The following is a 27,456-nucleotide window of genomic DNA, read 5'->3' on the forward strand; positions in this document are numbered from 1 at the left end:
ATGGCTCTTGAGATGCAACTGCAAAACTAGTTGAAATTCAATGATTAGACCCTTTTAAAAAACCTGCCCTGGTGGGCACGACAGGGTGGTAGGAAACCTGCCACTCAAGGGGTTAAGGGAAGAAATTCCTTCCCATTTCTAATCTGGCAATTAGAATAATTCCCAGATCACCGGCCCTTCTAAAGTTATTAATGATTCTAACGTATAATATTGTAATGTTCACGCCCCTCTTGAACTCTTTTATCAAATTTGTCATCACCACATCCTCAAGCAGAGAGTTTCATAATCTCACTGCTCTTACAGTAAAGAACCCCCTTCTGTGTCTGTGTGGAAACCTTTCCTCTAAACTGACGGGTAAGAACTCTAGCTATTGTGACTTTCTCTGGGACAAAAAGATGAGTGAAGTGGAAGGCAATATTTCATTAGGCAGATATTCTCCACCCCTCCACATCCGTAGCTGACTACACTTGGGGCAAGTGCCCTGGTTAGCCCCCCACTACCATGTACCACTTCTGGTGGCAAGTATATGGAATAGCAGTATTGCATTAGAACAAAATCTAGAAGAATAATGAGGGCCAAGTGCTTTACTGTATATACTGTATTATATATATATATAGATAGATATCATCTCTCTCTCTCTCTCTCTCTCTCTCTCTCTCTCTCTCTATATATATATATATATATATATATATATATATATATATATATATAGTAACAGCCCCCATCTTGCTTTTGTTATAGCAAATAACCTTCTCTGTTTCTATCTACTGATGCTGGTTCTATTACTGTGAGTATAGATAGACCTGTCAATCAGAGGCAGCGGTGGGGAAGGTAGCGGTGAGCAGGTAATAAATGAATATTAATACACATGGATTAGTCGAACTGGACTCTCTTCGATCTGTGCTGCTCACTTTCAAAAGTAAACTCTCCAAAAAGGGTGAACCTATCAGTATGTGTGACAGACTGCTGAAATCCGTATCCCTCTTGCTGTACTGTAATGCTGCAGCCGAGGGATGATTTGGGACCTGACAGGCATTAATAGACAGAAAGCTGTCAATCAGTGTCTGGAAGATAGTGTGGGCAGGGCTAGCCTGTTGCTCATGAATATGGACTACTTCTTGTAGTCCTCAGTGTATACTCTGCTACTCATAAAATGTAAGTTTCCAATAATCTGCTTCAAAGATACATAAAACAGACCCAGCACTGCAATCAGTGTGTCAGCCACTACCTTGTGCTGCCTTCAGAGAGGAAATCATAAAGGTGGTGACAGACTCCCTCTAATACAGGTACAGTGTTCTTATAATGTTCTGATACAATGATAATTAAATAGGGTTTCTAGCCCGAGCTCCATTCTTTTCAATACAATTACATAAAGCAACAGACATCATTGCATTGATAAATATCTTATTACGTTTATTTTATATATAACTTTATTTACTGGAACCTAACAGCACTTTATATTGTATACAATAGCATCTGTGTACTGCACTGTGTGTGGGCACCTGGAATAGCTCCTTCCTTGTTCTCTTCTGGGGAAATTAGTCATATTTACCAAAAGTGGAGCAATAGAAGTATAAATAAACAATGCGACAATGATACTCTATATTACACCATGAAGGTGTAGCATTATATAAACAGCCAAAAGGAAAAATAGGCAATTCCTGAAGACTCATGCTTGACTCTTAGGATGGGCATTAAATTATCTATATAAGGAAATTACTTTTGGATGTATTTCCCTTCCAGATCTCTTAGGCAAAACTAAAATTAACTGAAACATCTAAAAAAACAATAGATTTACAAATATAAAGCCTGTGAAAAATAAGATTGGAAGTTCATTGTGTGAAGAACAGACATGACAACAGATATAGACAGATAGAAGGATATGAGATAGACAGATATGACATAGATATGTGAGAGAAGCCATAGTGTCTGTTGAACACCATCTTATTTCGCTTCCATTTACTGTAACTTACTTGATACACTATATAGCTATTTTCGTTCAGAAGATTGCAAGACCTGAAGAAGAAGAAAAAGCTGTAGATGACCTTCGCTCACACAAATGTGTAGCCAGAGAGCTGACTAAATATAATCCTTTATCATCTGTTTTACTTTATCATATACAAACCTTAAAAATACTTATAGATTACAAAGTCATGATCTCAGACAGCGCTTGACCAAAAGATTCAGATACCAATGTCACTGAACATGCTAAGTTTACTAATCACTAATAAAGAGGCGTAACACGTTACATTTATGCTAAGTTAGGGGACTTTTAGTCACCTGACTTCAATGTATTTGTCTTAAAGGATTATATATTCTTTGGCTGGTTAACAAATAAATAAAATTATTTGCGATTTGCACAAATCAGGGTGTGGGACCTGTGATTCTCCCAGCAGCTCGTACTAACCCTTAATTTGGAACAGCAAGAACATACCTGTAGTGCTACTTTGTGCCGATAGATAGTAATAGACAAATACATAGTTTGATAAAGATAAATACTGAGAGATAGATAGTGATTGACAGAGAGATACACTATATGGACAAAAGTATTTGGACACTGCAAAAAAATCAGCAAATATGCAAATACTGAGTTTGTCGAACGGCATGCTGGAAAAGGCATGGGTAAAATAAAAAGCTGCTCATTTTGTAATAACTATTCATTTATCCATTTGAGAACTTGTGGGACGAACTGGAGCGACGGGTACGACCCTGCCACCCACGCCCATCTTCACAACCATCTCTTCTCACAGCCTTGTATGAAGAATGGCGAGCTATTCCCGCCCGACTTACAGAGAACTTGTGGAAAGTATGCCTTGACGTGTTACCACTATAATACAGGCAAGAGGAGGGCCGACACGTTACTAAATAGAAGAATAAAGCACTTCTTCTGAAAAACATGCAGTGTCCAAATACTTTTGTCCATATAGTGTACATACTGTTAATTATAAGTAGATAGATAGATACCCTGTTCCCCGAAAATAAGCCCTACCATGATTTTTCAGGATTTTCGGGGAGGCTTAAAATATAAGCCCTACCCTGACCACAAGCCCTATCTGCATTACATAAAAAAAGGAATACATTACCAAGCAGGCTCAGTAATGCCACGGCTCATTCAATTCATAAATCTCACCTCAACCATGCGATGGCTATGATTGGTCCTTCGACCATTGCTCAGCCAATTAATGCAGCGCTCGATGAACCAATCCCAGCCATCACATTGGTTCATCGAGCGCTGCATTAATTGGCTGAGCAGCGCTCGAGAACCAGTCAGAGTCATCGCTTGTTGGAGGTGGGATTTATGAATCCCGTAACCAGGAAGTGATCTCCTGTGGGTGGCCGAGGACTGCAAGAAGCGCGTCAGAGGTCCAGAGAGCAGTGGGAGGGATCCGGACCGAGCCTGCTAGGTAAGTATAATAAGAAATCCCCTAAAAATAAGACCTAGTGCCTCTTTTGTGGCAAACATTTATATAAGACTGGGTCTTATTTTCGGTGAAAAAGGATAGATAGATAGACAGACAATATGGATTGTTGAAACCGGTACTAATTACTTCTGCTGTTTGGCTCCAACCTAGAGGCCGAACAATAGAAAAACTGGAATTTTTATGTGAGAACATAAGCTTATTGTGTAAAGCATTTAGTTCCAGCATATCATACATTACTGTATGTTCCTATTTCCTAACACTAATACTTCTGCAATGAAATTAAGTGCAAGTAAAACCAGAAAACCATGATAAGACCATGATATAAATGTGGAAGAGACAGATACAGACGCTATTACGCAGGGTTTCTGCTGTGTACAGTGGATGAGTTCTGCTGTTATCATGGTGCCTCCAGGCCATGGAGCACACAGGATTACACCAGTGCTTCCAGTCACCCTTTCTTCCTGCTCACCCTCTATACTGTAACAAGCAGCATATATTTCACTCCTTGCTGCCAGCAACAATGATGGCTTACGGTGCACTGCAATCTGCTAGAAACAGGGTTCTGCTTTTCATTTATGCAAGTTAGCTACAGAGGGTCCAAAGCTGCCATTGTAACTGTGCCCTGGTGCCAACAACCTCTCTGCCACATTACTACAAATGGCATTTGCAGATTTTGCATTGTACCCCTTCCCTTGCTTTTTCCAAGAAACACAGCTGGCAAACATCTTAGACATTTGAGGAGAAGAGGTGGCCGTAGGCATAGACTAGACGTTCATGGTTGTGGTGTCCAAACCTGAGCCTATCATGTATCCAATATTGATTTTATCTGGTACCACATACAATGACATCAACATCCCCGAAAGGAAGTAAACTGCAACATTTTTGAATTTACTGTGTATTGACAATATATGTTCTGAATGATTGATAGGTTGAGGTTCCCACTTATCACGAAAATGGGGTCCTGTGCTGCCCACTTGTCCATTCACTCCATGAAATGGATGGCCTTTCTTTGGGTAGCCCTACTTTTTAGAACTATCAGATAAGCATGTCTTTGTCCCAGTGAGTCAAACAAGATAAGGGCACCTGCTGTAAGAAGTGACAGATACTGGTACTTCCAAACAGAATTAGTAAAGACCTTGTAATAAAGTTGCAGTATACAGGGACTGTTAAATTCCTCCTGCACTATGTCTATATATATTTTTATCACCAGTGCACATTGCATGTTGTACTTGTTAACTGCCTAATCAATAGTGATTTTATCAGCCGTCCTGCATTCATGACAGGGTGGGCCGATTGTTACCCCAGGACGCAATTGTTCATCCCAGCTATATACTAATGTTGGCTGTTAGAGGTAAATTACTACCAAGTGATTAAGCTTATTGTAAGCTGATCTACATACCAGACGTTCGTAAACCAGAGAGGAACAGTATATAATAGACCATTACCTGCATATGATAAATATCTATGCCCTCTTACCAAGAGTTACGTCACTGCGTCTTATTAATCGTGTATAGACACATAACTGGTTTCTCCAGGAAAAGATTCTCCAGGTGATTCAAGTGCATTAAACATTTCCCAACCTGTCGGTGACATCGCTCTGGGTGGTTCTGCTCGCCTCCTTCCTATGTCACCTGAGTTCTAGTGCTTGGCTACAAGCCCCATTTTTCCCCTTGATTCGTGTGATTCAGTGAGAATGTGAACGATTATCTGTCTGCGTAAAAGGGCCTTAAGCGATAGTTGCTGTATGTAAACATGGCCACCAACAGAGTGGAGAGAGATAATGCGTTCCCTATATGTTTCAGCTCGCCTAAACATAATAGCTGATTGATTAATTATCATTTGGTATAAACAGGCAATCACTTGTCTTGCAACGACTAGCCAAAAAACCTTGCAGGGAGGTGTGCACCTCAACCCCCATGAACAACAATCGCTCTGTAAAGTCGTTTTTAGTGTCATTCACCGTGCAGTATAAATATATATATTGGTGACAGAGACCCTGAAGAACGCACTGAGAACAAATCCTAGCATATGGGGGTCAGTTTGAGGCGAACGGAGCACAAGGTTGCTCTGTACACTGATGATCTCTTGATGTACGCTACCAATCCCAGAGTGGCACGTCCCTGTATTCTAGAAGTTAATTATCTAACTTTTAAAGTAAATTTAACCCTTTCCAATCCACTGTCTGACGTTTGAAGACATTCTGATTGAAGGCTGTACAGCTCCGATGTCAGAAGACGTCCGGTAGGGTCTTCTTACTGTATATTACTGGCCGCTCTGTTGTCAGGGGCCCTTCCAGCATTTCCCATACCACAGTACTGGCTCTAGCCAGCAGATGGCGCCATTGTATAATGGCAGAAAGAGAAAGCCCCCTAGGAATCCAAAATTGGATTGCAAAGGGTTAAACAAGTCTGAAATCCTAAATGTGACGATTCCAAAGTCAGAGGTAGATTCATAAAGCCAACGTTCTCTTTTGCCTGGAAGTAGGATGAAATTAAATATTTGGGGACAGGGATCTCTGCGGACATAGATAATTTCTTTGAAAAGATTACAGACCTCAACTGACGGCGCTCGAGGCAGACATCGACAGATGGAGGACTATTCCGCTGTCGTGGTTCGGAAGGACAGTTAAAATGAATTCCCTGCCAAAGTTGCTATACATTTTTCAGACAGTACACATAAAGTTACCAGGAGAGCTCTTATCCTGAATTAGGAAAGCTGTGATGAGATTTGTGTAGGGCTGCCGTAGGGCTAGACAGAATTGGAGAGCTCTTGTTCACCCCAAGGAATTGGGAGGCATGGGATTACCAAATTTTTCACTATATAATAGGGCCTCCCCGAATGAATGCATTTTTTATTTATTTCATGGTAGGGCGCACAAACTATGGGTGAAGGCTGAACAGGACTCAGCCCCGTTTGGGGGGCTTGGATACGTTTGGTTGCCGGGTAGGGAGAGACATAGGAATGTAGGGATGTCCCTCTTCCTGGATAATCTAAATGGAGCCTGAGTGGGCTTTGCCACTAAATTGGGTCTGATATCTAGACCAGGTCCTATTGGGTAACCCAGATGCACCGGCCTTCTTGTGGGGCACCTCCTTGACAGCTAGGCTGACGGACCAAGTCCCTAGAGTCTGTGACTTATTTATAGGATCACAGCTTAAGCCATTATGTGAGCTATTGGGTGAGAGTGACCCCCTCAACCGGAACGTGGTAACAAGATTTGCAGCTATGTCACTATGTGAGGTCACTTGGTAATATGCAACTCTTTATTGAGATTTTTTAATACTTTTATTTTTGTTCCACTAGGGCACTTCAATATCATTACCGTTTATTATTCTTATAATACACTGCTATACTTCAAAATAGCAGTGTATTATAAAGCCTATGAAATTTAGCCAGAGGCTGAGCCTCATAGCCAACCTTTATCGGGCAGACCCAGAGGCCACATTCAAGACTCCTGGTGCTATATCAGTCCATCAGGACCCCACAATCACATCACAAGGGTCTGATGGGTGAGAGACAGTCCCTTCCCTCTGTCAGCCCTTGACTGTGGGATGTAAAGGGTTAAATAGTGGGGATTGGCGTTTTCTCCAATCCCCACTGTTTCAGCAAGTGGCAGGCTATTATCCAACAGCTGACTACCTACTCCACCTTGGGACAGGAGACCTGTGCTGGACAAAGGCTGGACAAATATCTGTCTGGGATGATTTACTGAATCCTGCAGTGAGCAGGGGGTTGGACCCGATGACCCTGGAAGTCCCTTCCAGCTCTACCATTCTATGATTCCGATGAAGTGCTATAAAAAGGCATATAAGCAGTCGTTAAGGGGTTAATATATTTTATTATCCTCTTTGTATGGGTTGAATTGATGTCTATATTAGAGTTGGTGATAAGAGGCTCAGAGAGTATAATATAGAACAGTCTCAGTTAGGCCTCTTTCACATGATCATTTTATCGTGGCTATGTGGGTGCCCAAAAATCGCAACGCTCGTGTGAAAGAGGCCTAACTCAGTATTATTTAGTATTTGTCCTACTTCTCAGTCCCCGCATCTCTATGATGTTGGGCGGACCACATTAGGTGTAGCAACAAGTGCAGACAGCTGATCAGAGGAAAATTATCCACAGCTTTATTTCTGAGTCTGAGAAAGAAGACTTTATGAGGTGTAGTAAAAAGTGCAGACAGCTGGTTAAGGGAAAGTCATCCGCAGCCTCATTCCTGGCCTGAGGAAAGAGCGAGGTGCCAGATACAACTTTATTTGAGTCTTTTCAGGATTCCAGTGAAAAACCTGGATAAGCACTACAGGAATTTGTGTTAAACAACGGTATCTTAAGTCACCACTTCTGATCCCGGATGTTTGAAAATAGATTGTATGTAATGTCACCCTTTTTGCCACTTGAAGCGACAGTAAAAGTAAGCTTGGCTGTTAATCCCATCCTGACTCCTGGTCCCACTGCAGGACCTAACCATGCTACACCACAACAATGTTTACAGGAGCAGAGACCAGCACATATCATCACGTTCCCCTTCGTTGACTTTAGTGCAGCCGGGTGGGGGTTATGGACTGTAGCCACCAGGACACTAGTTTCTCCCACCCTGGTGTGCTACATCAGCGTGTCAAGATAATATTTTTGAAAATTCACTTTTAAAAAGTGAGTTTCCATTACACAGCTGTTTGACTATTTCTAAAACGCCCAAAACAGTGAATAGAGACAGCTGCACACACGCACGGACATCTCTCCATTCATTCTCCACCTGGATAGTACTTTGGGGACCCTATATCTCTAAACAGGTATAGGTCCCAGAGGTGGGGCCGACTTCTATCAGACATTTATGACTGTGATGATGCCATAAATGGCCAGGGTGGGAATGTCCCTTAAAGTTGGTTATTGGCTTCTACTGACTAATATTGTTTATTATGTAATACCAACATTTTTATGGGTAATGAAAAGTAAATCTCACCTGTTCATGTAAATGACTTACTAACCCATAAAGGTCATCCTGAATTACATCCATAAACTGTCTGTTTCCTCTGAGTAATTCAAACATTATTATGATGAAATCCTCATTTTTACAATGAGTCTGTCTATGGCATCAATGACAGAAGCGCTTGACTTTGTACCTACATGCTTGCGTAATCACTCTGAAATCATAAGAGCTGTGACTCAGTCACCTGGGCATTGGCATACCCATCTTCCAGTATCTGTCTCCATTATGTTGCCAAAGTAAGCTCTTCATTCATTCATTCATTCATTCATTTGTTGTTGTTGTATTTAGTTTATGGTAAAATCCAGGACTAGATCAGGACAAAAACAACTCAACCAGACCTCATATATAACTAGGCAAGATATATAGCCTTCAAATAAGGGCTTCTTCACATGGCCATGATTTAGTACTGTTATGCGGCCATGATTATCATGGCCGCATAGCGAGACGAAACTAAACCATTGATTTTATTGGTTTTGTTTTCATTAGTGCTATTCTTGCCTGTTAATAGTACGGGTGAGAAAGATATGGCAGGACCTATCTTCCCTCTGTTTTTTAAGTCTGAGAAGAAGAAAAAACTGTTCATGCGCAACTACACAAGTGTAGTTGCCTATATATCAACATGTTTTTACCCTAAGGGCTCCTTCCCACGGATGGATTTACGCGGCGGAAATCCGCTGCATTGCCTGCAGCTATTAGGTTCTATTGAACCTAATAGCAAAATGGAATTCCGCACCATAAAATCACCCGTCCTCACCCGCGGCATGCTGTATTTGCTGCGGGTGTACGCGCAGACGGCTTCCATTGCAGTCAATGGAAGCTGTCCGTCACGCTATCATCCACTGTAGCACAGCGAAAGATAGCGTGAAACCGCTTCCCCGCCTACCGCCAGCTGCATCATGTGATGCTGTGGGCGTGTCATATGACGCGGCCGGCGCGTCACATGACGCTGCGGCGCATCACGCGCTCTACTGCGCATGCGCGCCGAAGCGTCATGCGGGACGTAGGACGCCAGATCCGGAGGTAAGTATTGGGGTCTCTGGGGGGGGGGGGCGCCGCGGCGGAGCCCGTCACGGCCATGTGAAGCCGGCCTAAGGAAATACATACCGGTACCATTAAGGCAGTTTTATTTAGTCTCATCCACTTTATTAGACCATACCTGTGGCCCTACAACACCTGTGCATTGTAACTTGTATTGAACGGCACAGGCCTTTGATTGATCCTCTTCTACTGTGAAGAAGCCCTTAGTAGAAAATTGACCCTCCAGCTGTTTTTCATTAGTACCAATTACTTTTTCAGCCTTTTATTATCCTTTTCCCAACTTTTTTGAGATGTGTTGCTGCCATCAATTTCTAAATGATTTTTTTTTTTTAATGAAATGAAAAACGCCTCACTTTCATCTCCTCATTTGTGTTCTGTGCTCTATTGTGAATTTCCAAAATCATTGTCTTGTTTTTTCTTCACATTTGTTTACATTTTACACAGCATGCAAACTTTTTTGGAATTATGGTTGTATAACACAATAGAATATATGAACCATAATTATACACAGTTCAAGGAGACAGGGATGGGCTTTCATCATTCTCCAATTCCATGCTAGTAGATGGTATTTTGCAGTCTCTGCTGTGGGCACCAATATTGTTGGAAACCCCTCTTTAAAAATAATTTGCCCGTTTGTGATAAAGTTTATAAATAAAAGTACTGTTTTTGGAATATTTCCTTTCTTCCACTAGATGTCAGCGACATTTAAAGAACTGTAGTTAGTAAAATCCACTCACAAAGATGCAGCATTTGGGGTGTGCAAAATTCATGATGTGTTTTTCACACTTTTCTATAATTACCTGAACAGTTTTGAAAAATTTAGAAAAGGGGTATGGCTAAGAAAAGGTACCCCTAAATTGTTAAGTTTGTTGCAAGTTATTGGTGTTTTTGTATATCAGCCATGAGAAAGTGTGAAAAAAAAGTTTGTGTCTAAACATGCTGAGTGACGTGCCACAGTATAATACATTTAGTGCAATATGTGACTTTTTTGCCAACTCGTAGATTCACTTACCCTACCATACTAATGATAAATCTCTCGCATTATCTTCCCGCCATCATTAAATAAAGCTATGGCACCATCTAGTGGACAGTTGTCATTACAGAAAGGCTCTTCAATGGAAACAGCATGTGGTGCTACACTAGCACAACTCATTAAATCATGTTTCTATCCCCAGATATTTCAGAAGTACAAATACAAAAATTGTTTAAAATTATTGATGAATTGAATACATCTCTAGACCCTAGGGAAAAGAACATTGAAAATTACTAAATACTGCAATACCAAAGTAATGCATTATATTGTACAAGCAAGTTGAAGTCTCATATGGGGTGTAAAAAAAATAAGAAAAAAACTTGTAATATTTTAAACTTTTTAACTGCTTAAAAAGTAAAAAAAAAAACTTTCCCATTTTTACACTTAAAAAATCTAAAACAACAAAGAAAAGCACATATTCAATATCACCATGTTAATAAAAGTCTAAATTATTAAAATATTGCACTATTTTTCCTTCATGTTGAACACAATTAAAAAAAACAAAACAACAAAATACTAGAATTGCATTTTTTGCTATCCTGGCACCTGTAAAAATTGAAAAAAGTGATAAAAAAAAGATTGATGTACCCCAAAATGGTACTAATGAAATTACAGCTCGCCCCACCAAAAAAAATAAGTTCTCCTACCACTCAGTAACTGAAAAAATAAAGTTATGGGTCTCAATATGTGGTGACGGAAAGCAATTTTTGTTTAAAAAAAGTTTCTTTACTCTTTGAAGTAGTGAAACAAAAAACAAACTATATAGGTTTTTGATATCAACATAATTGTACTGACCTACAGAATAAAATTCACATATAATTTTTATTGCACCGTGAACACCATGAAAACAAAACCTCTGCACAAAATTTCCTTTTTTGAGGAGAACCCCCCCCCCCAACTTAATCCCTACCGTGTTACTTTCTACTGCATACAGCTCGCAGTCCCTACCACTTTCAGCTGTAACTTCTGCTGGGTAGAAATATAGCATCACTCAACCAACCATGGGTTGATGTGTGTTTAAACCCAAACTGATTCCCCCAGGACTAACTCATTTCAAGTCTGACAACTCACTCAGCCCACACCACTAGAGCAACACCCTGGCAAACTCTTCCTTTGCGCAACTAAGACTATCCAAGTCCTAGAACTCTAAAGCAGCAACAATTCCACAGTCAGCTGGCCACCAGTGACGTCCTGCAGGGCCTTGCAAAGGGACATTTAAATCCCACGTTGCGTGTCCACAGGTCCTTGACACTATTTTTCTGCCACCAGCCCAACTCCATAAAAACATTTTGCTTTATTATACCATGTTAACATCAGTATAACAGAGGCGCCATGGCACAGTGATCAATTCTTACGCATTTTGGCTCAACATGGCATAAATGACCATACAATAGTACAACATTAAAAACAAAGTTGACCAATCACAGTGATTTGCATATGAAACAGGAACATATTAATTTGCAGAATAATTTGCATAATAAATCAGCTAAAAACCTGCATTAACCCTTTCATATACAGGGGGTGGACAAAAATATGGATACACTGTATGAAATGCATGCCTTAAATACGTTCTCCACATGTCTTATTGAAATATGATTTATAATCCTGGAATATATTATGAAATTGCCCTAGGAATACTCCGTCCCATAGGTACTATGCCCTAAAATATAATCTAAATACTTTATTATTCACAACAATGAATAATATTTAAAATAATGGGGCAAATGTTGGTAGCAAATGAAATGTGACCAGTCATCAGTTAGTATCATGTATGTAATTGTACATATACACACTAAAACATAGGCCTGGATGGCCAACTTCCAAAAGCCTATGCAGAGATTAATAAATCAGCACCACCAAAACCCTATTAAAATCTAATCTGTAGGGGGGGCGTGGCTAGACATGGAGGCGTAAGGTAGCAAGCTCCGGAGCTCCGTCGCCGCTAGACACCAGCAAGCCCAGAAACAGCACAGAAAACAGCCCCACGAATGATGACTAGAGTGGGGAAGAGAAGAGCAAGCCAGACACACGCCTATAAATCCCCCCTGAGCAGATACTTGCAAGGAGCAAGCGCCGGAGCGGAGAAGAGACCCGCCGGAATGGCGCCGGCTCTACACGTGGAGCCCGCGCTGCACCCGCTCAGGAGAACGGAGGCTCCCTCATCGCCGCTGCAAACGAGAAGGCAGGCGATGACAGAAGCGGAAAGCACGGCACAGCAAGGAGAACCCGAACAGCTGCAGAGCAAGGAGACGAGCGCGCCGACATCGGGCACAACAGGAGCGCAGCACCAACACGCCACCCCGACGCCGGGAACAAGCAGAAAGCCAGCAGGGGATGCGGAGACACAGGAGCCAGGCACTAACGGGGTAGGGAAACCTGCCAATCACAAGACCCGGCATAACATAGCAGAACCGGCCGTAGAGCAGGACAAGGGCGCGGAGGCTCCGCACACAGACTCCGAGGGAGCAAGGAGATCCCCCCTCCCCCATACATGATGGCGCCGAGGCACCACGAGGCGCGAAGAAGGCAGACTGCGGGAGGAGCGGGAACCCACTCACCAGAGGAGACTGCAGACACGGTCAGTAAGGGGAAAGGGGCTAAAGAGCAGGGGACAACACAGAAATACCCCACCAACTCACCAAAGCACCCAGGGGGAATGGGAGAAGTTGTGGTTGCCAGGCAGGGGCACAGCACCGCCAGGAAGAATCACACAGGGGGTATTGAGGCTGCCCTCACTCAGACACCGGAGGGCTTAATACCCACGATGAACACAAAGAAAGGAGGGCCGCAGGAGGCGAGCAGACAAGGGCACCATGTCACAGCAAAGACAAGTGCACACGGTCAAGAGACAGTCCCTACCCAACCCAGAATGGAAAATGCAGATAACACCATAGAAGTGCAGGAGAGTTCCATGTCCCCCCACACCCGATTCCACTGTTCGGAAGGGGTTAATACAGGAGCCTACAGCAACGCATTTGGCCCTAACCCCCCACAACTACCTACAAGAGGGGCCCCAGATGACCCAATATCGCCACCCTCTGATGATTCTCAAACGCTACAAGCCTTATGGGTCATGATCCGCGCATTACCTACCAAGACAGACCTAGAGATACAACTGCGGCGTATTGAAGAGAAACACGATAAAGCCATCGCCACAGTCAGTCACTCAGTGCAGGCCCTCACAGAACGGGTTACAGCCCTAGAAGAAAACCCTGAGGTCTCGTCTACTGACTTCCAACAGCTCTCTACTATAATAGAAAAGCAGCAGAAACAGATTAGAGATCTGACCTTTCATCTTGATGACATCGAGAACAGAGGTCGCCGTAACAACCTAAAACTAAGAGGCCTCCCAGAAGACATACCCCGGACGCGCTACATGAATGTGTAACCGCCATCTTCAACAAACTGCTGCAGCGTCCCGAGGACAGAGCAATAGAACTGGACAGGGTTCACAGAACGCTGGGAGGTAGAACACGTAACGCTAACCTGCCTAGGGACGTAATCTGCCGGGTGCACTTCTATAGGCAAAAAGAAGAGATCCAACGTCTAGCCTGGGAAAGAGGTCCAGTCAAATTCCACGGAGCGGAGATTACAATACTGCCTGGTGTCTCCAGACTGACCCTCAACAGCCGAAGAATGATCCGCCCCTTGCTCGAGGCAGCACGCAGAGCAGATGCTACATATAAATGGGGTCACCCCTTTCATCTAATCCTCCGAAAGCGAGGACGCATCTTTATAGTCAGATCCCCAGCAGACCTGGAAGGTGCATTTGAGTTCCTGCAGGCCCCGGCAGTCCCGATACCGGACTGGACAGAACCCTGGGACCCTGCCCCGACACAACTCTGAGTCAAAAGATCCCCAGCGAGAAAGACACCAATGACCCAAGCATGGAAACGACCTTGCGTAACCTGAACATCGAACCAGAGATCTGACAACCACGTTCTTGTTAGTTTTCAAAGTTAAAATTCTTTCAGAAAGTGCCCTTAGATTGAAGCAGTCTCACGGCTGGCGGACTATACGGTATTAAATTCACTCACAGTTTCTCGGACAACTAGCGTTTTCATCTGTAGCGGCTAGGAGCTCCTAGGCAAGATTGCAAAGGAAAGAAACAACCACAAGAAGAAACTATTAAGGACTGACTCTCTGATATATCAAGTTGAAAGACTTTGAAGCCCGGAGGCGGCCTTGCGGACTCGGTGGTCCTCCACGTTTCCCCCAGTAGGGTATCAGGGGCCCTGTTTTGCCCTTAAGTGTTGGGCTGACAGGCTCCCTGATTGAATTACAGTTGCTAACCACTAGGCGGGTTAGAGGTTAATTTCTTTGTTGTCTTGTTTTCCCTAGTGTGTCTTGTGTTCCCCAACTATCCCCCCTTCCTCGATCCCTATCTTGACTATCCCCCTTATATTCAATATTCTTATCCCCCCCTTCCTTAGACAACCCTAAGGTACTTGGGCAACCATGTCAACAGATGTTAATAACTTGTTAATAGTGTCTCTTAACGCACAAGGTCTAAACGTTCCAGAGAAACGGTCCTCCATCCTCCATCTACTGTGGAAGAAGAGAGCACAAGTGGCCTTTATCCTGGAAACCCATTTCCGCACGAACGCCTGCCCAAGATTCGCGGATGCCAGATTCCCAAATGCGTACCACAGTACGAATGCTGAGTCCAAGTCCAAGGGGGTCTCAATCCTTCTGTCCAACTCCATACCATGGGAACACGGGGAGACGCGGTACGATCCGGGAGGCAAATACCTGTTCCTTAAAGGTAAGCTCGCCAGCACAACAGTAACATTTGCCGCAATTTATTCCCTCAACTCCGACCAGGTGTCTTTTCTCGAAAGGACCCTGGAGGACCTGGACGAATTCAAAGAGGGCACCCTGGTGCTAGGTGGAGACTTCAATTTCCCCCTAGACCCACGGATAGATACATCGAAAGGGTCAGACAGTATCTCTACACCTATACATCGCAGGATCAAAAGAACACTTCATAAACACCAACTTGTAGATGCCTGGAGAGTATTGCACCCCGACACTAAAGACTTCACATTCTTCTCCCACCCGCATAACACATATTCCAGAATTGATTATTTCCTCCTCCAGCATTCCACACTAGCGTCCCTAGTATCGGCTACAATAGACAATATTACCATTTTGGACCACGCCATGATCACGATAACAATGAAATTACCCTCGCTGCACAACAGAACATGGCAATGGCGGCTCAATGAATTGCTCCTCCACGACCCAGAAATCTCAGAAGAGATCCACAAAACAATAAAAGCATATTTTACCCATAACACCACTCCGGATGTGGACCCACTAACGATATGGGAGGCCCACAAATGCGTGATACGGGGACTCTGCGTTAGCATAGGCTCCCGAATTAAGAAAGAACGATCCGCACACCTCAAGAAGCTCCTGGACCAGATCCAGGTGCTAGAGTCCTCCCATAAATCTACCCACGACAGCACTAGGGGGGCAGAGTTAACCCAACTTAGGGAAAAGGTTCGCTCTTGCTGCCTGGGTCGGGCAAAAGTAAGGCTAATGAAATGTAAGCGCCACTATTATGAATTTGGAGACAAGCCCAGCCGCGCACTAGTGCGAGCTCTGCGTACCGCAAGAGCTCGAACATATGTCCCACATATCACCGCACCTAATGGCCGCATGAAGGTCTTACCTCAACAAATATCCGAAGCGCTCGGGAATATTACCACTCCCTGTACAACTTATCTCCACCACAATCTGGTCAGGCTAGAGAGCAAAAGAGAGCCGTAATCAGGCAATACCTGCAACAGACGAATCTATGCAAATTCCCTCAGGAGGCAATAGACAAGATGGAGGCGCCCATCTCCCCAACGGAACTGGCAGAAGCGCTCGTAGATTCTAAGCCGGGGAAAGCCCCAGGTCCAGACGGGCTTACTCTAACATATTATAGGAAATACAAGGAAACTCTATCCCCCCACTTCATCCAAGCCCTTAACTCAATAATCACCGGGAACAAAATACCTAGGGACACGCTGACAGCACATATTTCGGTCATCCCTAAGGAGGGAAAGGACCCCTCTCAGTGCCAAAGCTACCGCCCAATCTCCTTGTTAAACGCGGAACTGAAATTGTTTGCCAAAATCCTTGCAAACAGGATCTCCCCCTACCTACAAAATATAATTCATAAGGACCAGGTCGGATTTGTCCCAATGAGAGAGGCGAGGGACAACACAACTAAAGCCATCAACTTAATACACATAGCGCGTAAACTCCCTCTGCCGGTATGCCTACTGTCCACAGACGCGGACAAGGCTTTTGACAGAGTGGAGTGGGATTTCCTGTTTGCAACGATGACACACATGGGAATAGGACCTAACATGTTACAGTGGGTCACAAGCCTATACTCCCACCCAACAGCAGCAGTAAGAGTAAATGGCCAGCTCTCAACATCATTCCCCATCTCGAACGGGATGAGACAGGGCTGCCCCCTATCACCTTTGATATTCATCTTGTGTTTAGAGCCATTACTGACAAAAATCCGCGCTAACCCAAACATTCATGGGATCATCGCGGGAGACACAGAACACAAGATAGCTGCCTATGCAGATGATCTATTATTCTTCATTTCAGACCCACGAGTAACACTGCCAAACCTAATGACCGAGATCAAACAATATTCCACACTGTCTAATTTTAAACGCTTCCTGGTGGCGGCGGCGAGGTCTTGCATTGCCAGGCGCTGGAGGCAGACAGAACCACCATCACTGGCATTATGGCTAAATACAGTTAACTGGATTAAGGAGATGGAGGACCTTTCTGCGTCACTTAAGGGCACACAAGAAAGTTTCCGCAGAACATGGTACCACTGGATAGTTTTCCAGGATTCAGAAGAATATCGCCTGTTACTTAACTAGCTAACTCACTCTCTCTTACCCAACTGTGCTTTCCTGTCTCCCTGAATCAGAAACATACCCACCTATAACTACTGTTGTATACCCCTCATGTGTCCTGTTTGTTCTGATAGTTGTTATTGAATATATCATACAGTGAATATAGGTTCGAAGCCCCACACGGTGCACAATGGATAGGACCACAGACGGAGCCGCGAAGTGGGGCAAGTTCTGATTTATTATAAGGCACCTTAATGACGTGATTTCATGTTTACATATTTTTATGAGTATTAGAAAAGTTCTCTAATTTACCAGTTATCTAATATCAAAGTTAACTGGAAACGCGAGTAAGACTGAACTTGAAAGTTGTAACTCAGTTGTTATGGAACTAATATCTGCAAAAATAAAGAATTAAAAAAAAAAAAAAAAATCTAATCTGTAGCCCTGACATGTTTCACCTTGCAGCATCCTCGGGGGAAGCAACAACCAGGGCTATAGTGAGCCGAGTGCTGAACTGATAACTCTTAAAGAGAACAGAGGCGGAACATAATTTTGAGTAGCCAATCCAGACCAGAGACTAGACAGCAGCAAATAATGATGTGAGAAACTCTTGACAGACAGCATTTGTGTGTCCATCCCTTGCGGGTGTTTAAAAGTGTGCTGCTGACATCCATTTACATACTTGATGTGAGAAACTCTTGACAGACAGCGAATTGTGCTATAATTTGATCAATCCCATATTGATGGTTCTACCAATCATAGTGTGTTGCCAGAGCATGCACAGTGCAGAGCAGGTGCGGTTGTCTCAACAGAGTGTGTGCAGACAAAAATAATTGAGTGCTGTCTGCATCAACTGAGCGTGCCCAAGAACTTAGAAAATAGCAAGTGCAGCTAGCTCAATAGAGCATGTGCAGACACTTGGAAAAAGTTGTTGAATTCTATCCGCATCAACTGAGCATGCCCGAGGACTTAGAAAAATTGAGTGCTGTCTAAATCAGATGAGCGTGCCCTGTACGTGCAAATAGAAAATGTATCAGATTTTATCATTTTTCTTGCCCAGATGTGGGACTTTGCATTTCTCCTTGTTAAATACCATTCTGTTAGTCGCTGCCCACTGTTCAAGCTTTTCTAGATCTTTTTAAATACTCTCTCTCTCTTCTCTAATGTTAGCTCTCCTCTTAACTTTGGGTCATCTGCAAATTTGATCAGTTTCTCCTCAATTCCCTCCTCCAGATCATTTATAAAAATGTTGAACACACTGGGCCTAGTACAGAGCCTTGTGGTACCCCACTTGATACATTCCTCCACTTGGATGCGCAGCTATTTATGACTATTCTTTGAGAACGATCACTTAGCCAGTTCTGAATCCACCTAACAGTTGCCTTGTCAATACCATATTTGTTCATTTTTTTCAATAAGCATGGTATGAGATACTTTTTTCAAATGCTTAACTAAAGTCAAGATATACTATATCCACCACATTTCTCTGATCAACCCAGTCGTTGCTACTATCATAGAAGGAAATTAGATTCGTCTGGCATGACTTGTTTGTTACAAACCCATACTGGCTGTGGTTAATTACTCCATTTTCATCCAAGTACTTGCATACATGCTGTTTAATAATTTGTTCAAAGATCTTTCCTGGTATAGAAGTCAGGCTCACAGGCCTGTAGTTTCCTGGATCCACCTTCTTCCCTTTTTTGAAGATCGGGACAACATTTGCCCTTTTCCAATCTTCTGGGACTTCTCCTGTTGTCCAGGAATTTCCAAAGATTATGGCGAGTGGTTCAGCAATTACCTCCGCTGCTTCCTTTAGTATCCTAGGATGTAATTCATCTGGACCTTGAGACTTGAATTCATTTAAGTTAGATAAGCATTCTATCACCATCTCTCTGCTTATAGATAGCCTGCATTCTTTTATTCCCCCACTATCACAGGGAAGATCAGTTGATTTCCATCTACTTTCTGAAAGAAAACAGATACAAAATAGGAATTTAAAAGTTCGGCCTCCTCAACATCATTCTTAACCAATTCACCATTTTCATTTTGTAAGCATCCAATAGCAGTGTCTGTGCAGGTAGCTAGACATCTGCTCTATGTGAAGTCCTGTTCTGTGTGGAGTGCATGACCTTGTATGTTGGTGTAAACAGCGATGTGTTCTGTATGTCTGTAAAGTTGGCCAGACATGAGGTGTGAACAGTCGTGTTCTGTGTTCAGTGTGTGTGAACAGTGTTGTGTCCAGTGTTTTGTACATATCATCAGGTTCCTAATCAGAGAGCAGTTCCCAGATGAAGACAGTGGGGCTGTCCTTATCGGGACAATCACCACTCGTTTAGGCAGGGGTTCCCCACTTTCCCTGATTAGTAAGGGACAGGAGTCTTTCAATCTTTACCTGGAGTGGTGCAATTGGTCTATGCAACATGATGAGAGTTGTTGTGGTTTTATTAGGACACCATCTTGCATCTGTGCTTACGAGTGGTGCTTTAGTGCGCCGCATGGACGTAACAGATAGAGATGAGTGAGCCTACTTGGTAAGGCAGTTACTCAAGCGAGCATCGCTCTTCTCGCGTAACTGCTTAGTGATCCGAGCAGGCTCGGGTGGGCTGCGGGGGGTGAGCGGAGCGGGAGGAAGAGAGAAAGAGATCTCGACATATTATGGGCTGTTTAATTTGGTATCTTTTGCCATCAAAAGGGTTCACAAATATGTTAGACAAATCAACATGGGAGCAGAAGATGCACTTTCTACAAGGCAAACATCCAGTCTGGGCATTACATTGTATGTCATTCATGTCAGAATACTCAGACACAAAGTGTCCCTTGACTAATAAATCGCGAAAAATTGCGCCCCTTCTGAATGTAATGCCAGAATGTTCAGGTAGTACGTCCTTCAAATGGGGATTAGCTAGTAATATAGGCCAATATTTACAGAGAATTTTGGTAATCTACGTGGTGTTCCATTTGTGTATTTGTAATAGGCCTCAAAAATCTCTCTGTGCCATCAGAGCAGGCACGCTTATATGCCTTCTTCAGAATGTGAGTAGGATATCCTCTAGCTTTAAATCTGGCATATAGAGAATCACATTCAACTTGAAAAGAGACTATCTGAGCAATTTCTCCTAGCTCTCAAATATTAGTCAACCGGTATCCCTTTCTTCAAAGAGGGAGGGTGGTGGCTCTGCCATGCCAAAATACTATTTGTCGATGTTGATTTATTATAGATGTTAGTATGAATACACCCATCATCTTCAAGTCTGATAGTAAGGTCAAGAAAGTTAGTACGACAATTCCCAATCTTATAGGTGAACTTCATGCTGATCAAGTTATTCAAACCCTCCAAAAAGAAAATTAAATTGGTACGTTCACCCTCCCAAATTAAAAGGATATCGTCAATGTAACAACCCCAAAAAGAATGTGTTTGTCAATTTCCTCCATATCATCTGAGAAGATATGCATAGCCTCCCACCAACCTAAAAAGAGATTTGCATAAGTTGGGGCACAGATCGTCCCCATAGCAGTCCCACATAATTGTAAATAAAAAGTGTTATCAAATAAAAAATAATTATATGAGAGGAGGTATTTAAGCAAACGGATGACAAATGCATTATGGGCAAAAAAATGACTACCTCTTGAGGACAAAAAGTACCTTATAGCCAGGATACTAAGGTTGTGATGAATGTGGGTGTATAAGCTCTTCACATCTATGGTGACAAGTATAGAATTAGATGGGACAATGAGAGCATGGATTTTTGGGATGGTGTCTTTTTGTGTCCCTAAGGTATGAGGGTGGAGTCATGACAAGTGGCCTGAGAATCGTATCAATATTTAAGCTAATACCCTGTGTCAGATTGTCATTACCCAAGACTATTGGCCTACCTGGTATGTGGGTGATCTTCTTATGAATTTTGGGTAGAGTATACATTGTAGCTGTAGTGGGAGTTGGATTAAATACAACCTCATATTCATCTAAGCTTAAAAGTTGTTGTTCCACCGCATGTAAAAGGATGTAACAAAGTTCTGTGAGGTATGTAGATGTGGGATCCCCAGGTAAAATGTCACATACCTCTGTGTCCATAAGAAGTCTTTCTCAACCATCACTTTATAATCCAGGATATCCATAACTACAAAATTGCCACCGTTATCAGATGGCTTGATCGTAATATCTTTGTTGTTCATAAGGTTCTGTAGGGCTAGCTGTTCACCCAATAAGAGGTTAGACCATTTTCGTTTGGGGTTAAATTGGTGGAACCATCGATATGGGATTGGTCAAATTATAGCACCATTCACTGCTGTCTTGTCTCTGGTCTGGATTGGCTACTCGAAAGAATGTTCCGCTTCTTTTCTATTCAAGAGTTATCACTTCAGCACTTGGCTCACTATAGCTCACTATGGCTCACTATACAAAAAGGTTCCATTGGTCAGGGGTTTGAGCCACTCAGCTGCTGTTACCAGCTGGCTCCCAAAACCACCCAGAGCAGGGCAAGAGGTGAAGTTAACTCAAATTTGGTGGGAAGACTCTCAGCTAAGCAGGGGTCAAAAGGGCAGCTCAGTGCTAATGGTTAAAATCCCATGCATTTTGTATGGTGTTTCTATATTTTTTAGCCACCCCCTGTACCTAATAAATATATAATAAATAATTTTTATGATTCATTCTGAGAATTTTTTTTCTTAAAGGGGTCATCCAGGTGTAAAGCATTGATGAATCATTGCTTAGGATAGGCTATCAATAGTACATCAGCAGGGGCCCATTGCCAGGAACACCTGCTGGTCAGCTGAATTCTGGTGACGGCCGCTATCATAACAATCACTGGGACCACAGCAGGACTACAGTGCTGAATCCCGACAGCAGTGGAGGTGTAAGTACAGCTTTGTTTGTTACTGTATTACATCTAGCCCTATTAAAGGGATATTGTCCGGGTATCCCACAACCCCTTTAAATATTTGTATTTATGTATATATATAGCCTGATTTAACAGTTTATTATGGCAAAGTTGTTATTACTAATTATTCTATATCAGCTATGTACATAGAGTCTGAGTGCACGGAAATAGAGGACTCACTGTCAGATGTATGGACTACTGACTCCACAGCTGTGCAAGAAACAACGGTGGAAAAACAGTTATTTTTTCCCATCCCCCTGCCAAAGAAATTAATTAAAAGGGTTTCTGAGTTATTACTTTTATATAGTTTTGGGCTCCCATGCCCAAAACTATATCAAAGTAATACACACTGTGGCGCCTGATCACCTTTTCGGCCGTCCAGCACCACTACATCTGACTGGTAACATCACCCAGCCAGAAGGTCAGGTGATGTCCTGTAAACCTGTCCCATGGGTTTCTAAAGTAGGCAGGTTTACAAGATATCACTAATTACATCCCTACAGGTACATGGATAAACAACCTACATCACTGCTGCGACAAATGTACATAGAAGACCGGGAAAGCGATAGGCAATGGGGGAGCAGCGCGCAGCAGAAGGTGAGTATTGGAGGGGGGGGGGAGTTAATCCCTTAAGTGTCCCTCTCACTGCCACCAATGTTTGGGGGCTCAGAAAACCCCTCTGACATAATGTAAGTTAATAAGTTATATGTACCTGCAAAAAACAAGCCCTTATACAGATTTGTCAACAGAATAAGAAAAACGTTATAACTCCTGGTATGCGTTGTTGAAAAAATAAAAAAAATAAGTAGCTACCTCATTAAAGCCCCAAATAGATGCATCCTTAAGGGGTTAATAGTATTATGGTGAATTTTTCTTGGACAGTCCCTAAGGAAGTGCATACTTACCATCATATATGACCAAATATCAGTATCAGACCTCAGGCAGGAGGTTCACACACTCATGCATGACAGGAGGGGATTTTATGATACTGAGCGCTTCATTTACAGCAAAGTATGTTTCATAATGATACAATACTTTAATTATAGCTTTATATCTTGTGTAACCTATTCTGGGATGTGACACAAACCACAGTTATGTAACTACTAGAGGAAAGGGGGCGAGTTGAGATCAATATAATTTGTGTATTTTAGGAGCATGTTGGGGGATTTTGTGATCCTGTCTTAGTGCACAGTATTGATTCTGGCCCAATTACAGCATTCTAAATATTCTTGATACCAAATTAACAAAACTTTTTCAGGGTAGAGGCATGTAAGGAGCTAGAACCAATAGCGGATGTGTGATGAGGCAACCTTAACTCTGTTCTATTCCCACAGGGAGACCTGTCAGTGGTCACTAGCAAGGTCAACCTTGGTGAAGCACCACATTTGGTCCAAACGTTGTCAATGACTTTTCTACTGGAGCCGGAAATATGTGTCTTTGTGTGTGTGCAAGCAGTTGCCCCACCAATGGAGATGCAATAATCATCAGTAACATAGCATTTCCTAAGCCTCAGAATTTATCGCATTCCTTATAAGACACTAACACTCAGTGTGTCTTCTCCCTAATTAGACCCTAGGAAGAGTAGCATTTTAAAGTTAACTTTTCTAATCACACTTGAATGTAATTGGGGTATAATGCCCATAAAGTGTCTCTGCAGCAGTGTCAGATTCCCTCTGCTACTGTTGATATATAAGAGACTACAGTAGCAGGTTTAGACCCAAAAGGGAACTCCAAGCAAAAGATGATAGAAGTCAATGAGCAACCTAAGGAACCTGCTGCAAGGTTCTGGTAGATTGCCTGGGAGGATATAAAAGGAGGTCGGTTGTTCTAGAGCCTTCTGTCCACTGTGGACAGTTCTGCTGCATTGCTGGACAAGCTGAGGTGTTGCTTTTCTGGGACTTCTGGACATTGCTGTAAAATATTACCTGCTCAAGGACCTCGCTGAGTATCGTTGGTGCTGTAATTGCTGCAATGTAGGGGAGGCATCTGCTAAATATCTACGAGCGCCTGGTAACTGCCCCAGAAGGTAATGAACGGATAAAGCTTCGCAACCAGCTGGAACTCACAAACGCTTTGCGCAAATCTCTATCTGCCAATAGTGCCAGCTTTTGGAGCTGAAAGAGATCAGTTTTTGCCGATTTTTGTGTGTATACACGTACTCCAAGAGGACTAGTGAAATCATGAACTGTGCAAGGACATTAGGGTACAAAGACATTTTCGAAACCTGTGATTTTACATTTACTGTGTGACATAATATTGAAAATTTAATATTCATTGTTAACGAAGTGTGTACTTGAGACATAGCTGTTTGCTGTTAGCATAGAATGCTTAAAAGAATTGCAGTCAGCATAGCATTACAATAGGTTGTAGCTGATTATAATACTGCTTTTTGTCTGGTGTGTTTTGGGATCTTTTACTAACCTCTAGCCCCAAGACTATAACGAATTAAAGCTGTATTTTGTAAACACAACTGCTTATTCAACATCATATCTAACGTCCCTGGGTGTCTTCTCACGTCCCCCTACATATCTAATTGGATAAATATGTCATCTAAATGCTCACCCATTCACTGGCGTAGCTACAGGGGTCGCACTTGCAATCCGACCCATAAGCCAGAGGAGCCTAAGGCCTCCTTCCCATGAACGGATTTACGCCGCGTAAATTCGCGGCAAAAATCCGCTGCGTTGCCCCCTGCTATTAGGTTCTATTGAACCTAATAGCTCAGGGCTCACGGTGCGGAATTCCACCGCGGAATTTCGCACCGTGAAATCTCCCGTCCTCACCCGCAGCATGCTCTATTTGCCGCGGGTGTACGCGCTGACGGCTTTCATTGCAGTCAATGGAAGCCGTCCGTTCACGTTATCTCCCGCCGTAACACAGCGGAAGATTGCGTGAAAATGCTTTCCCGCCTACCGCCGCCGCGTCATATGACGCGGCCGGCGCGTCACGTGACACGGCCGGCCGCGTCATGTGACGCGGTGGGCGTGTCACATGACGCAACGGCGGTGGGCGGGGAAGCGTCTTCACGCTATCTTCCGCTGGTAAGTATGGGGTCTTTGGGGGGCGCCGTGACGGGCTTCACTGCGGAATATTCCACGGCGGAGCCCGTCACGCTTGTGTGAAGCCGGCCTAAGGCCTCATGTCCACTTGGAAATTCGGGCCTGCGCTGATTCTCCATGCAGAATCCTGCAGCGGGACCGTCCTTTCCCACGGACATGAGGCCTGAAAAAAGATTTAACTCACCTGTCCGGATGCTGCGGGTTCCCGTCCGTCGCGGTCGGATCTTCTTTCCCTCTGCCCGGTGGATGCGCTCTTTATTTATTTTTTCTTTTTGAACTCCTGCTCTCCCGCGCCGGAGAGCAGAAATTCAGCTGCGGGTGTACCGCGGGACCGGACGGCTTCCATAGGCTTTTATGGAAGCCTGCAGGAGACCCGCAGAAAATGGAGCATGCTGCGTTTTTTCTGCCGCACATGAGAAAACACAAATCCATTAAAATGCCATCCGCAGGTGCAAATTTCAATTTAATTGACCGCGGATGGCCAATGATTCCCTATGGGCAAAATTGAATGCGGATTCCGCAGCGGAATCCGCAATACAATTCTGCTAGTGGACATGACGCCTTAGGGCCCCCTCGCCACTGTGAACACCGCATGCCCCCCCATTCTCCTAGCCTTAGTGCAGGATGAACCAGTGGAGAGGTTGGACATCAGAAGCACCTGTGAAGACTTTCCTGTAAGTTTACAATACTGGCAGGAGGTTGAGTTGCGGCTGCGTGACCAGGACCATAAGCTAACATGAACTTGTGAATGAGAACGACATAAAAGATCGTTATTTAAACAGAACAATTAGTGACCGAGCCAACGATGATTTTTATGATTTATCGTTTGTCTTTCGATTGGTGGCTGCGTTTACACCTGACGATCATCGTTCGTTTTCACTTAATTGAACTGTTTATTGAATGATAATCGTCCCGTTTAAAAGGGACTTTAGAAATAAAAAACTGCTGCCTTCATTCTGTCGCTGCGGAAGGCCCCTCGGCTGTCGTCTGTCGGAAACGCCTCAAAAAGTTTAATGTATAATGTTTTCCCCCTTGCAGCCCTGCTCTACATGCTACTGGGCTCAGCGGTCATTTATTGCTTATATTGAATAGCCCTTAACCCCTTAATACTATATGAGGTAAGTTTACATCATGGGCGGCTGGTGCTTGCCGCAACAGGATGCAGACTGACGTCCTGTGCATGAAACGGGCTCAGAAGCTGAGGACATGCCACTGCAGAGGGAGCTGACAGCCGACCTCCGACTGCACCAGTGTGGAATGGTGAGAATACTGATCCCTGCTGTTAAGCCCTTACATGCTGCAATCAATGTTGACCGTGGCATGTAAAGGGTTCACAGAGGGAGCCCTGTGATGTCATCGCGGATGGCCAATGGATTGCCATTACAATTAGATGTCATTGCCTAGCATTCAGGTCTGCCATGGTACATAATTGCTAGCAATTGTGATAATGCATTGCAGTACAGATGTACTGCAATGTATTATCATACTGATCATATAATGATGTGTAAAAAAAAAAAAATGTATGACTAGTGGTAAAAAAGAAACCTTTATGTGCCCACTTTTCGCACTTAACAAACATGTTTTTTTTCTTTCTTCTACTTATTTTTAATCTCCTCATTCCTAATGACCTGTACAATAAACTGCACGCTATTTATCCAGCTTGGTAACCCCCCTCCCCTCCCCCGCCCCTAAAATAAAAACCTATAAATGCTTATTTTGTTCATTTTGGTTCGCAAAAAGTTATCAGTAGTAGCAATAAAAACTAAAGCTCGTCACACAAAAAACAAGACCTGACAGAGTTCTGGCGATGAAAAAATAAAGAAGTTATGAGACTTGGAATGCAGTGATGCAAAGAAATATAATCATTTAGAGAAAAGGGTTTTTATTGTGCAAAAGTGGAAACACCTAAAAAATATATATAATTTTGGTATTGTTGTAGTCGCATTATTCATGCTGTAAAAAACAAAACCGTGGCAGAACTGAGGCATTTTTTTTCTGCCTGCACTACAAGAAAAATTATTAAAAGTTATACAGTGCATTATATATACTCAGGAAATAGTCCCAATAAAAACTACAGCTCATCATGCAAAAAACAAGACCTCATACGGCCATGTAGACAGAAAAATAAAAAGGTTATGGCTTAAAAAGTGGAGATGAAAATTCCAAAA

This window comes from Eleutherodactylus coqui, chromosome 7 (genome assembly GCF_035609145.1).
Source record: "Eleutherodactylus coqui strain aEleCoq1 chromosome 7, aEleCoq1.hap1, whole genome shotgun sequence".
NCBI classification, from domain to species: Eukaryota; Metazoa; Chordata; class Amphibia; order Anura; family Eleutherodactylidae; genus Eleutherodactylus; species Eleutherodactylus coqui.